Source organism: Phodopus roborovskii, unplaced genomic scaffold (assembly GCF_943737965.1).
Source record: "Phodopus roborovskii unplaced genomic scaffold, PHOROB, whole genome shotgun sequence".
NCBI classification, from domain to species: Eukaryota; Metazoa; Chordata; class Mammalia; order Rodentia; family Cricetidae; genus Phodopus; species Phodopus roborovskii.
In genome coordinates this window covers 6,164,855-6,177,852 of record NW_026125278.1, presented here as the reverse complement: position 1 = coordinate 6,177,852, position 12,998 = coordinate 6,164,855, and the positions used below count along the sequence as shown (strand labels likewise).

Genomic DNA, 12,998 nt, shown 5'->3' with positions numbered 1-12,998 from the left:
TCTCTAAAGAAAATGGTTCAGTGCTTTAGAAGTGATGGAGTAAATGGGCTATGCTCTCATATGCCATCAAATGTTCTGCCAGGATTCAGAAATAAACACCATCTGTACATTAGCAACCTGACACCAGAGACATCAAAAGGAGTTGCATATCTTAAGAGAAAATCCATAAATCACAAATGAAAGCAAGTCAAGTGACCCACCAAGGAGAAAGAAAGACCTAGTGTCCATTAGTTTTGCAGAAGGAGCAGGCAAGGTCCATATGACTGTTGACTCTGAAGGGCAAGGGCATCAATTAAAAAGTCCATCCCCTCTGTTCCCATCTCCATCTTACTACAACACATACATGTTTTTTTAATAAGTGAAGCAATACTCAAGAGTAAGTGCCTTCTTGTATTCGACCATTTCCTGGATGATCTTGGACCGTCTCTATATTTTAGCTCCTTAACCAATGAAATAGCACATGCCATGCCAAGCCACAAGATTGAGTCTGGGTTTTTCTGTCACCCTACTGTGCATGATTCAGACCCCCTACACTAGACAGCCATTCTTCCTTTGAATGTTACCCAAGGAGTAAATGATGACTTTCAGATTTCTCACTGTGATGCTAATTGATTCTCTAAGACTTGAGCATCCAGCATCTTTCACCACTGAAAACTGTGTTGGGCATCTCTGGTTAGGACCGAGCTCTCCCATGAACTGTTGTCTAAATACATCTTTATACTAGATTCTAAGGAAATAGATGTTTCCTCACACAATCACTCCATTGTGTGCAGGGCAATGTGCAGAAAGTTTGCAAGTTGCTGTTGTGCTAGTGTTTAATATAACTCCTGTGAAAATTAACATTACACTTTGCACCTAATAGTGCATGCTTGAACCCAATACTGACTGGGAGAGTAGATGATCTATGAATTTTGGAATGACTTGAGACATGGATTCAAATCCCCGTTCTGTGACCTTGAGGTCGTAGTTTAAGATCTTCGTTCCTCACTTCCCACAACTGGCTCTGAGTTGGTATGATGGTTTAACTCAAACACACACACACACACCTAAAATATGAAGGTATTCATAACTTCTATATATATTTTTTTTCTTTTTATGTGAATCAGTCAAACCCATGATGAATGCAAAACAAATTCTACAGGAAATGTTCACAGTTGGGGGGGGTGTTTTGATATCAGATACAGAGGTTTATGGTGGATTGAGAAGCACAGAAAAGATGTGTGGAAAAGACATCTCACTGACACACTTTCAAGAAAGCACAACACACTTTGCTCGAAGAGGTTGACACTGGGTGTGGGGACAGAGCATCGTGACAAATTAACCCCGTGGGGACTAGGAGCACTGGCCCCTTCACCCTGCCAGAGCGGGTCTAGAAACTAAGGTGAGAGCCCACAACGACCCGGTCCGGTCCCCTCCCCCTTCTGCCCGAATCTCTGGGCGCCAATGGTGCTGAATCACGAGCCTGGCAGCAGCCGCCCTCCTCACAGCTACCACCAGGGCATCTCTCCAGGACAGGGACGGGAAAGAATGGGCGCCCCACCTGGGTGTGGAGGGGCGGGGGCAAGGTTAGGTACTCACAGCTTAGGCACCTCGCCAGGTGACTCCAGTGGCTGGTCCCTTGGTGATCCACACTCCCTGCCCGCGGCTGGCGGCTCCCCGTCGACCACGCACTGGTGGCCCTGGGATCCCCTCAGCTCGCCCACCGCCCGGGGCAGCCACGGCTCAGAGCTCAGAAGCTCGACCCGACCAGGAGCAGCTGGAGCACTGTCGTGCCCAAGGGGTGGCGGCTACCAACGGGCCAGACCATTCGCCCGCTGCGCCCAGGGGTGCGCGTCATGCAAGGAGGTGCGAGCAGCAGGACCCCGCGAGGGCTGGCGATGGGAGGGAGAGGCCGGGGAGGAGGAGGGACGTCGGCACACTGAGTTTTCACAGAGCTGGGGACCGCCCAGATCAGTGACTTCTCCTCAAGGTGTGCAGAAGGACGAGCTGGGCTTTCAGGGGCACCCCTCACCCTGCCTTATCCTTGGTCCTGCTCAGGGAGCTTTCAGAACCCTGCTAACAGAGGACCTAGCAACCTGAGCTCCAGGGTGGCATCCCCTCCTAAGGGGATGCGAAGGGCTCTGGCTTGACACCTATCTGGGCCACTTCCTTTCTTGAGCCTTGCAGCCTGGACCACCAGGTCCCTGTCCATGTGACAACTTATCACAAACTGAGGGCTACCTTGGATCTCGGAAGAGGGCTCTTCTGGTCTTTTATCTAATAAGCATCCTTGCTTAGCTGAGAATAAGAGGTTACCAAAAGTGCACTTGAAAATTAAATAATAAGATCAAGTGAGCATCCTCCCTGCAGGAGGTTGTATGTCTGAGGAGGGTAGGGAGAGCAGCCTGCTAACAAGCAAGTTGGGAAATGTAGTTTGAAGAGACAGAGCCTTTGAACAGGTCAACGGAAGATTCCAGAAGAAATTCAAGAATAATTGCAGTTTCTTGTACATGGTTTTAAAGGTTACTGCCTTAATATCTGGGAAACAGAAGTTCAATACAGTATTCTATGAAGGCACCATTGTCCCTGTCACTTGGCCAGACTTACACTGTGGTTTATGGTATGCCTCCTACACCTTAGCCCACACTTAAGTTAGATCACTATTCTTCCAATCTCAAGTATAAATAAGAGTTTCTAAATAAAACTACTATAGCAGTTTCTATCATACCTTCCCATAATTTAAAGGAAAAAAAATAAAAGCAAGGTCACTACCAACTTCGAATCTCAAGACAGCATTTACAGGAGTCAGGAAGAGAAGTCACTGGCTTCCTTGTGGTGTGCTATTGTGACAGGTAATCAGTGTCATCTGTGCTCAACTATTTGTAAGTTGATGTTCTTAGCACATGTGTTTCTGAATAAAGAAAGGAAAGTTTATATGATGGTGACCTTGGAAATTTGCCAAAGTGAATAGGCAGAAAGTCACAGAGCCTCAGCCTCTGCTTTCCTTCAGTTTCTCGGACATTTTCAAGCCCATGCAGAACATAGTAGGGCCATAAAGGAAAAAATCATTTCCCCGAATGACTCTGTGAGGTTCTGGACCTATGCCCTACTTCTCTGGGCCCTGTGACAAAAGACAGGAAGGGGATAGGGAGAGAAAAAGTTGTCTGTGGTGACTGAAGCCTGGCTTAGCAGAAGGAGTTATTACCCACAATGCCTTTCAAACCTTACTTGCATGCTGGTTATGAAGGCAAATTCATTTATATTCACAAACAAGCGTGACCTGGGAATTTTAAAAAGTATTGCCTTGAAATGACACTAAAAAGACGAAAGATAGCACTTTACGCCTTTGACGAAACTGTAGTGAACGGCACAGTCTTGAAGGTTGGTCAGAGTTTTTATGCACAGGTCAGCTGAGGCAGGGCATGACATTTACATAATCCCAAACACTCTAGCTGAGGATGTTAACTGTGTAGCTTCTCTTAATCTGCCTTCAGCTAGCACTTACAGAATGATTGGTGTACCTGAGGTAAATATTACTGCCTCTTCTATCATATGGGTGAAGAAACCAGAAGTTAAAATGGCAAACTAGGAAGAGGAAATCTGGTTTTAAGTGCATGGCATCACCCTCCACACGCCACCAAGGAACGCTGTCACATGGAAACACGCCGTTGGCTGCAGCAGGAAATCGGTCTCACACTTGTGAATTTATTTTTGGTTTCTTGACCCAGTCTTGTTGTGAACACTGACAGCCTACCAAGAGCTGGCAATCTATGATTACGCTGATGTGCCCAAACCATACTTAGTTTACATCTATTTTTCACTGCTAATTTCTCAAAGAAAATGAGTCACTTCTCACATGTGAGGTCCAGGTAGCATCCATCTCAAGGGAAACACTGTTTCTCTTCTCAGAGTCTGAAATACTTGATGGCTGAGGCATGTATGTAGCCAGTGATTCCTAAAAGGTTGCTGCAATTCAAGAACTCAGGTCAAAATCTGAAGTCTACTGTATAATGTTCCACAGGCGATTCTAGCACACAAACATTGACCAAGGACGATGGAAAGTAAAACAAGAACAAGGGAGTCAGTCTCTCCGCCCCTCCCCCAACCCTCCCTTCCTCCCCTCTCCCCCTCCCCCATCCCTCCCTTCCTCCCCTCTCCCCCTCCCCCAACCCTCCCTTCCTCCCCTCTCCCCCCCCCATCCCTCCCTTCCTTCCTCTCTCCCCCTCCCCCAACCCCTCCCTTCCTCCCTCTCTCCCCCTCTCTCCCCCACCCCTCCCTCCCTCTCTCTCTCTTTCCCCCTTCTTTCTCCCTCATCCCTCCCTCCCTTTGTCAGGCCCTCCCTCTCCTCTCTCCCCTCTCCTTCCCCGTCTCTCTGTCTCCCTCTACTCTCACTCAGCCCCTCTCTCCAGTCTTCTGAAATTAATTTTTTATTAACCCCACCATTTACTGAGCAGGGAAGAAGAAATAATTATTTTAAACCTAATCTATATAAAATCCCCCAGTCATTGTATAGAAAGGGACCTGTTATGCTCAGAATGGCTGTCAGTGTTCTTTTCAATGTTTTCATTGCACTTGTTTATGTGTGCATGTCACGGCACACATATGGAGGTCAGAAGACAAGGTAAAAGAGTAAGAGTAGTCCTCTCCTTCCAGCATGTTCTAGGTATCAAATCTAGGTATCAAACACAGGTCGGCAGGCTTTGTAGCAAGTGCCTTTATTCACTGAGTCCTCTCTCCAACCCTATTACACAGAGCTTTATGTAAAAGGAAAATAATGTCTAAAATTGCACTATATTTGTGTATAATTTGGGAAGAACTGACATGTTTATAACAATGTGCTTTCTAACTCAGAAGATGATAGTGTTTTTGTTTTGTTTTTGCTTTGTTTTTGTTTTTTCTTTTTTGCTGTTGTTTTTTGTTTTTTGTTGTTTTTGTTTTTAGATTTCATACACTGTGTCCTATACCTTCCTTACCAAATTCACCTAATAATGCTACATACAGCATCTATATTCTGAACCAATATTCTTCCCATATCACTAAGTGCTATTTCCTGCATTGGCAGGGGCCAGTGTTCTCTGCAGTTTATCTTTTTTTTAATGCAATGAAACAAAATGTCTGATTGTGGAAGCCTCAAGAGAAGAGAACTTTCAAAGAAAGGAGGCGCATATTCAGAATCAGAGACTTTATTTCTCTATGTTCTCGCATATTCAGAATCAGAGACTTTATTTCTCTATGTTCTCGCATATTCAGAATCAGAGACTTTATTTCTCTATGTTCTCGCATATTCAGAATCAGAGACTTTATTTCTCTATGTTCTATGTCCCTTTGTCTCATTTGTGGCTAGAAATGCCAGTATTGTGGTTGCTGATTTTGAGTAAAATTCTAGGTTTTGTTTTGTTTTGTTTGTTTGTTTGTTTGGTTTTTTTTTTTTTTTTTTTTTTTTTTTTTTGATAGAACATTACTAGTGGGCCTTCCCTGACTGTATCATTTCCTTTCACACTGAACATCTGTCCTCTGTCAAAATCCCTTTCACCCACTGATAATGGCTGGTAATCAATGTGTAACCAGATGTCTTGGAACTGAACTGTGTTTCCTTCCTTTGTTAAAACCCTCTTTGGGCTTCAGTGTGGGGCCCTCATTCTTCTGTTTTAGTCTCCGACATGTTTGTCACATGTTTGGCATCTACACTAGGAATAAATCAGACCTGCTTTTCAGTCATTGCTGTTGCTTTCCTAGGCTGTGGTGTTATTGCTCTGACTTCATAAAATTGCCTGAGGATCACTCCTGTTTATAATACCTATAATGATTTAAGTAACATTGGAATGATCTATTTCAATAAATGGGGAGTTCAGTACTGAAGTCATCTGACTGGGCTTTTTCAACAGCTGATGATTAACCATTAACCACCTCTCCAGTCTCTTCTGTAGTAATTGATCTAATTTAGCTTTTTGCTTCTTATGTTGTGGTACTTTAAATTTTTCATAAGAAAAAAAAAAGTTCTCTTCTCTATCATTCTGTTGTACACCATTGTTTTAAAAGCATTCAGTTTCCTAACATCTCCAGATTACTATGTCATTTAAAATTTTCTTCTTTTACTGAATTGTTTCTTAATTTTTCAATTGGAGTATGATAAGCCTGTAACTTGTAAAAGTTGTAATTTGATAAGGGTTTCTTTTTATTAAGTTGCATAATTTTATATATACTTTATTGAGGTATGGAATGTATTTATCCATATATTTATGTACCTGATTGAAGAAGTGAAATGTTCTTTATGAATCTGTTCTATGACATGAATGCTTACATCTCCTCCTAAATTCATATGTCAATATTAATCGCCAATGTTCTGGTGATATGGTGTTGAGAATTAACCTGGTTATTATGAGGGCCTTTCATTAACAGGAAGATGGTCCCAAACACAGTCTTCACAGAGCTGCCTGCTCTATGTGGGGTGTTCCAGGCCACACAGTAGACTTCTGTCTTCTTAGCTAGCTCTTTTGCTAGCTAAGATACATATCTAATAAATATACCCTTTGATATATTTATTAGATGTGTATCTTGGATCACATGTCTACATTCCAGTGTAGACTTACTTCTTTAATTATTTTCCTGAGTTTGGACATGAGCAGCCATGTTTCCATTACCAGAAAGATGCAATGATGCTGTTCTTAATTATTCATATTCTCTGTCTCCCTCAGCAGCACTATAGTGGTGCTAATGGCTGTTTCTAATGGCTGGTAGATGGGTCATTTTCCTATATCAGCTCACTGGGTGTTTTAGAGTTTCTGTCACTGTGATATAACTGAAAGCAACTTGAGGAGGAATGGGTTCATTTCAGTTACTCTCAGGTCACAAGTATCATCCGTGGAAACTCAAGGCAGAAGAAACCTGGAGGCAGGAACTGACGCGAAGACCATGGAGGAAATCTAGTTACCGGCTTGCTCCTGTTGGCTTTCTCAGTCTGCTGTGTTATATGTCCAGGACCATCTGCCTAGGGATGGTATTACCCACAGCGGGCTGTGCTATCCCACATCAATCATTTATAAAAACAAACAAAGCAATGAACAACTCCACAGGTAGACCTTACAGAAGCATTTTCTCAATTAATGTGTTGTCCTTTCAGATGATTCTAGCTTGTGTCAAGTTAAAAAACAAACAAACAAACAAAGAAAAAAACTAGCCAGTGCACTGGTCTTTGTCCAGAACTATGGGAGTCCCACAAACATTAAAAGATGAAGCTTTCTCTAAGAACAGAGGACTCCAGATCCCACTGTAGGTCCTGAAGGACACTCCCTTGCCCTCAGAGCTCCATGTATGCTCACATCCTTGGAAACAGGAAGATTGGCTTCCTGCATAGCTCTTTCTTGGCCTTATGAGGATAATGAGATCAGAGCCAACATTGTCTTCTGTGCAGAACCCTGAGATTGCCGACGACCCAATAGTCCCAGTGTCTGCTGCTTTCATTCTAGCTAATTCTCGAACGATGTTCTCTTCCTGAGCCTTTGGTGTTTGCTAGTTTCCCTCTTCTTCTATCCCAGTGGAGCTGGAGACTCATTTCTACCCAGCTACCTATAAAGGCCAACCGTCACAGGATTCTTACAAGGTGAACACAAAGAGCTAAGGATGCAAGGAACAGGGGCTGTGTTTGTATCAGCATGTACAGTCCGTTTCCCTTAGGCAGGATGGTTTTCTGAACTCAAATTAGCTCGCATTTGAACCTCTTCCTCTGCCAGACACTGGAAGTAAACATCACCTCACATTTTCCTGGGAACTGAGTTAAGGTTTTAGAGTTCTTACCTGATGCTAAAATGTTGGTGTTGGGAAGGTAGACATCATTTCTGAATCATTATGCATTTTGGTGCCTGCACAGAGCCAAGCTGTCTGTAGTAAATGTCACTGCATGTTCCAACACATAGTTTCATGTTATAAAAAGGTTCCATAAAGGACAATTAACTTAGGGTGCCTGGCCCAATAGAGGGTATACAGGCTTTGACAACTAATTAGAACCTATCTAGAAGACTAATGCCTGCTGAGGACATATCTGAATGAGGGGCTGAGGGATCTCCTGATTAAAGCTAACACATCATAAGGGTGAAAAAGGCAGACAAAGCTTGATTCAATAACTATGCCATTCCTCCAGAAGACAAGTTATATTTGAGTGTATCATTATTTTATTTTTTATTTGTTATACTGGGGCTAAAGCTCAGGTCCTTGCAATCTACTACTAAGGCACACACCAGACATAGCTTGATATCTTCTGCTAACACTGCCTACTGGCCCAGATTCTGGGTTCAAATCTTAGGAAGGTTGGGATCCAATAGTTACTAAGAAACTTAGTAAGAAACAAAATGGCAGGATTTGGGACTTCCACGACAAAGATGAGCAAGTCATGCTGTTTAACTTGGATGTAATTTCTGCTCCTTTATTTTCAAGTTCAGCTGGACTTGATTTAAGGTAAGGATTTTATCATCAGCATCAGCAGAACTGGTATCATCAAGTGCCTGGCTGGCAGGAGACTTTGCTTCCTGGACTCACAAGCAGAGAAGGATGCTGTGTGCTTCCCAAGCATCTGAGTTCAGCAAGGCTTTCTTAGCCCCAAGCTCCTCCCTGAAACAAGTCAAGCACAGGCTGAACGGAACCCAAGAAGCCAAGAAGCAAACATGACCATGCACAGTCTCTGTGGCTCCATTCTAACACCCTGGCCTTTGAAGCACGAGGAAACTATTTTAACTGCACCACACATGGCCATTCTCCAGAATTCCATAAGGAATTGAATGACCGGTCTAAGGATTAACCGGTTTATCTAGCTCAGAATGCATAAAGCCCTCTCTTTTTTCATAAGTCACAGCAAAACAGACTGAAAAACAAAACTGAAACCAGGAGATGGTTCAGCTGCTAACGTGCTTGCCTTACAAACATGAAGTTTTATCTCAAGAACCCGTATTAAAAAGCCTGGCACAATGGAATGCACTCATAAGCCCAGAGCTGTGGAGACAGAAAAAGGTGATGCCCTTTGAAATTTGTTTGCTATGGAGGCTTGTCATTGTGACTGGTTCCTAGTCAGTGAAAGACCCTGTCTCAAAAGCCAAGGTAGACAGCACCTGAGGAATAACACCAGAAAATGAAACCTGACCTACACACACACACACACACACACACACACACACACACACACACACACACAGATAGAGAGAGAGAGAGAGAAAGAGAGAGAGAGAGGCACAGTTTCAAATATTGGTTCTATTAATTGGAGCTCTATAGTTTTATTATGGAGTTTGCAGGCTACAAATGTATCAGCTCAGCTTCTTGTGCAAAGTATGATATTTGAAATAGCCTCCAAACAAGGGAGTTATTATTTAAGAGGAAGCGTGGCCATTGTTATTTAATGAGAAACACAGCTTATGGCTTTCTGGTTGTCATTCCTAGTGACTGGCACCTTCCTCTTCTGGTTGTAATTTGCAAGTCTAATTAGGAATAAGACTAAAATATCCAGTTGATAATTATAGTGATGCAATGTGTTAATGACAACAACTCAGTGTATCAAATTCACCTCTGTGTTTTATTTAAAGAAATTCAACCAGAGTCCCTTAAAGAGACTGCATACAAGTCTGACAAATTATTACAGCACTTTCACAAGCTAATAATAACGTTTACAGAACTGAATGTTGAATACTCAGCAAGCATATTATGTGAATAAAGTATTTTCATGTGTAACCACCTAATATATGGAGAAACTGATGCTGTACAATATTATTTGACAACTTCGTGTGTACATAATGAATTTTGGTCATTCCCTAATTCAAGCCTCCTCCTCCTGCTGCTGAATCTTTTCCTCTTCCAGACACATTCCCTTCCTGTTTTCATGTCTTTTTAATGGACTCTATTGAGTTCACTTAGGGCTGCTCGAATGAATGTGTGGAAGGAGCTGTTTACGAGGGTTTCTGTGACCTGCCAATGGCTAGACCACTGAAGGAAACGACACACTATCTGTATCCATTAACTGCAACAGTTCCTCAGGGAAAAGTGTGCCCCCGTGAGCCTCTGCTTTATTCATGGCAGAGAGCCAAAGGTCTTCCTCAGGCCATACCAGCTGCTGTGAATGTGAGTGTAATGGCTATGACATGTCTTCTCCAGCTTGTGTTCTTTCCACCCCCTCTTCAGTGAGGCTCCCTGAGTCTCAGAGAATGGAATAGCTGTCTCTGTGCAGGGTTGAATACTCAACAATCATTTACTCTCAACACTTTGATTAGTTTTGAGTCTCTGTAATAACTTCTACCCATGGCATAAATAAGCTGCTTGGACCAGGACTGAGGGCAGCAGCATTAGTCCATGTATGTAAACAAAAGAGGGGAAATTAATAATTTCAAAATATTAAAACTTCCCCAGGAAACAAATCTAGAAACTATACTATTCCAAGGTTTTCTGTGGTGAGCTGTTTCTGGTTTCTAAAGAATCTCTCCCCCATTCCTCAAGTCTCTTGAGGTGTCTTCATCATATTCCAGGACTCAAGTATCCCAGAAAAAAAAAGCACTTTACTAAAAGACCAGTTTCTCAAGAAAACCATCCCATTACCAAGTAAACAGGGAACTAAACTTGCTAACCTTTGGGTTCACTCTCATATTCCAAACATGGTAGTTTTCTTAGAAGCACAAGGAATGAAAAATTGACTCACAATAAATAATCCAATGAGATATAATCCCTCATGGCCTTTGATCTTACCCTTTGGCCTTAAGTCACTGCCAAGACTAAAGATGCCACAATATTCTCAGGACACATGCAGCAACCACTGGAACTCATCTATTTATACCACGAGGAGAAACTGCTTCACGCTCTACAAAGTCATTCTCTTCCAAAGGCAACAGAATGTCATTTTCTTCAAGTATCATTTAGTAATGCACATGATAAGTTTGCAATTCTAGTGAATTCAACAGGGTTCCCTAGAATGTTTTTTCTACACTGCTTCCATTGTTCACTGTCAAACCTAAGTAGATTAGCATTCTACGTATACCCAAATATCCCATAATAAAACTGAAAGATAAAACATAAAACAATTTCAAATCAGTCTTTATATTGTACTTATCTGTCTATAGTCCTATGAATAATGGCAATCCTCATGTAACAAACACCAAATAAGCAAACATTTTTGAGTGAATAAAGGGATTAAATTACAATAGACTAGAATCAATGTCAGTCACATCTTAGATAACACAGTGGATCCTTTCCTGATTACCCACCACCCCTCGATCCACAGATGTAGCACCAACTGTGCATCTTCCTAAAACATAGTGAGAACCTATTTCAAAAAGCCAAATGCCAAAAACAAACAAAAAGTTAACAAAATAGCCAAATTTTAAAAAGCTTTGAAGATGCCATATGCCTACTCCTGCTCCAGATGAAGAGACTACTGTATAGAAATTACCACGATTGTCACCAATCATTTTAGATCCCGGGCTTGACATTGTAGTAGTCAACCACTTTGTCACACCAGACAGGATATTATAACACTAACCATGGAGTGGATCAGATTTTCCCACACTTGTTCTTACTGTTCTGTGTAAGTATCATGAGTGACGTCACGCTGTGTTTTCATATGTGTCTGGCTTAACAGTATGTTTTAAGTCACTGAGGCTGGTGAAGAGCAGGCAAGGGTAGATTGTCAAGGGCAAAAGCTCACCATAAAGGAGAGAGGGAGACCTCGATGCCCTGTAGACTGGAATGCACCACCTACAGGGGGGTATGATGCAGCCAGGAGACTGAGATGAGCTGTTGGTTAGGAAGGAATAGAATTGTCCCCTAGGGCTTAATCAAACACTGGAATGTTGGTCCTTACTGTGGCAGTGATGGGAGGAGATGGGACCTCGTCTGAGGGACAGGACACAGTTGAAAGCCATTGCATTAAATAAGGTGCTATGCCCAGGGAGGATTAACTTCTGTGAGATCTTGATTTCTTCTCATAAGATGAGTTACTATAAGAATCGTTTTGACCTGTGAGTCATTCTCTGGTTTCCTGTCTGGCCACGGTGTTGTTCTGTCCCACACATGTTACTGCTGCTCTAATCGATCTATGATTCCCAACAGCATGTTCTGAATCCCCAGAAGTACGGGCTAAACAACAACCAAAACAAAACCTACTGTTTTCTTATCCTTGAAAATAGTCAGGCTCAAGTATTTTGATACACTAAATAAAACCAACAACCTTCCCCCACCTTCCTGCATCTAGTTGCAGCTTGGCCAAAGAAGCTTTACCCTGTCCTTTAATTCTCTCTCTCTCTGTCTCTCTCTCTCTCTCTCTCTCTCTCTCTCTCTCTCTCTCTCTCTCTGTGTGTGTGTGTGTGTGTGTGTTCACATGTATGGAGATGCATATGGAGGACAGAGGACAATTTTGACTAATGGTTCTGAAGATGCCATTTGCCCTTTCTTTGAGACAAGGTTTCTCACTGGTCTGATGCTCTCCCAATAGATGGGGGTTGCAATCTGATAAGCCCCAGGCATCTGTGTGCCTGTTTTTCTATAACTGAAACAATATGCCCAGCTTTCTTGGTTATTAATGTTGGCCCTGAGGAATGAATTTCTGTGCTTTCAAGGCAAGCACTTTACTGACTGAGTTACCTCCCTAGGCAATTGTTTTGGTTATTGTTTTAAGCCCGGCCTGACAGTGAGCTCGTATTGTCTGGAATTAGACATTATGATTTAGAATAAGGTTGTGTGTGTCAAGTCTGTCACTGGAATTTAAAAGTTGCTGGATGGGCAACTGGGTGATGAGAGATTCAACCTTACCATGCTGGGACACAGGTGGCAGTTCCCTAAGCATGCACATTATTCCTGCCCCTCCTTGTTCATTTTCTACTTCTGATTTTTATAATTCCATTCTGGTGGGCAGGTAAGAGGTTATGTTACAAAAGAATAACAGCCTAGGAACATTTAGTGAGGACCTTGTTAGAATAATTTGAAAATTGCTCATTAGCTTAAATTTGTAAATTTTCTGTTGCAAATCAGGGGTATATTACCAAGGGGGACTGGGA

The 12,998-nt window shown here is 42.4% G+C and overlaps 1 protein-coding gene across 1 annotated transcript in view; it reads right to left on the bottom strand.

Moving 5' to 3' along the window:
* Positions 1–1,872, bottom strand: part of Ttll7 (tubulin tyrosine ligase like 7) — a 105,676-nt gene extending 103,804 nt beyond the window's left edge. Inside the window, 1 exon segment of the mRNA XM_051195044.1 lies at positions 1,579–1,872. The gene's annotated coding sequence lies outside the window, so the exon portion shown is untranslated.
* Positions 1,873–12,998: the final 11,126 nt, after the last annotated feature.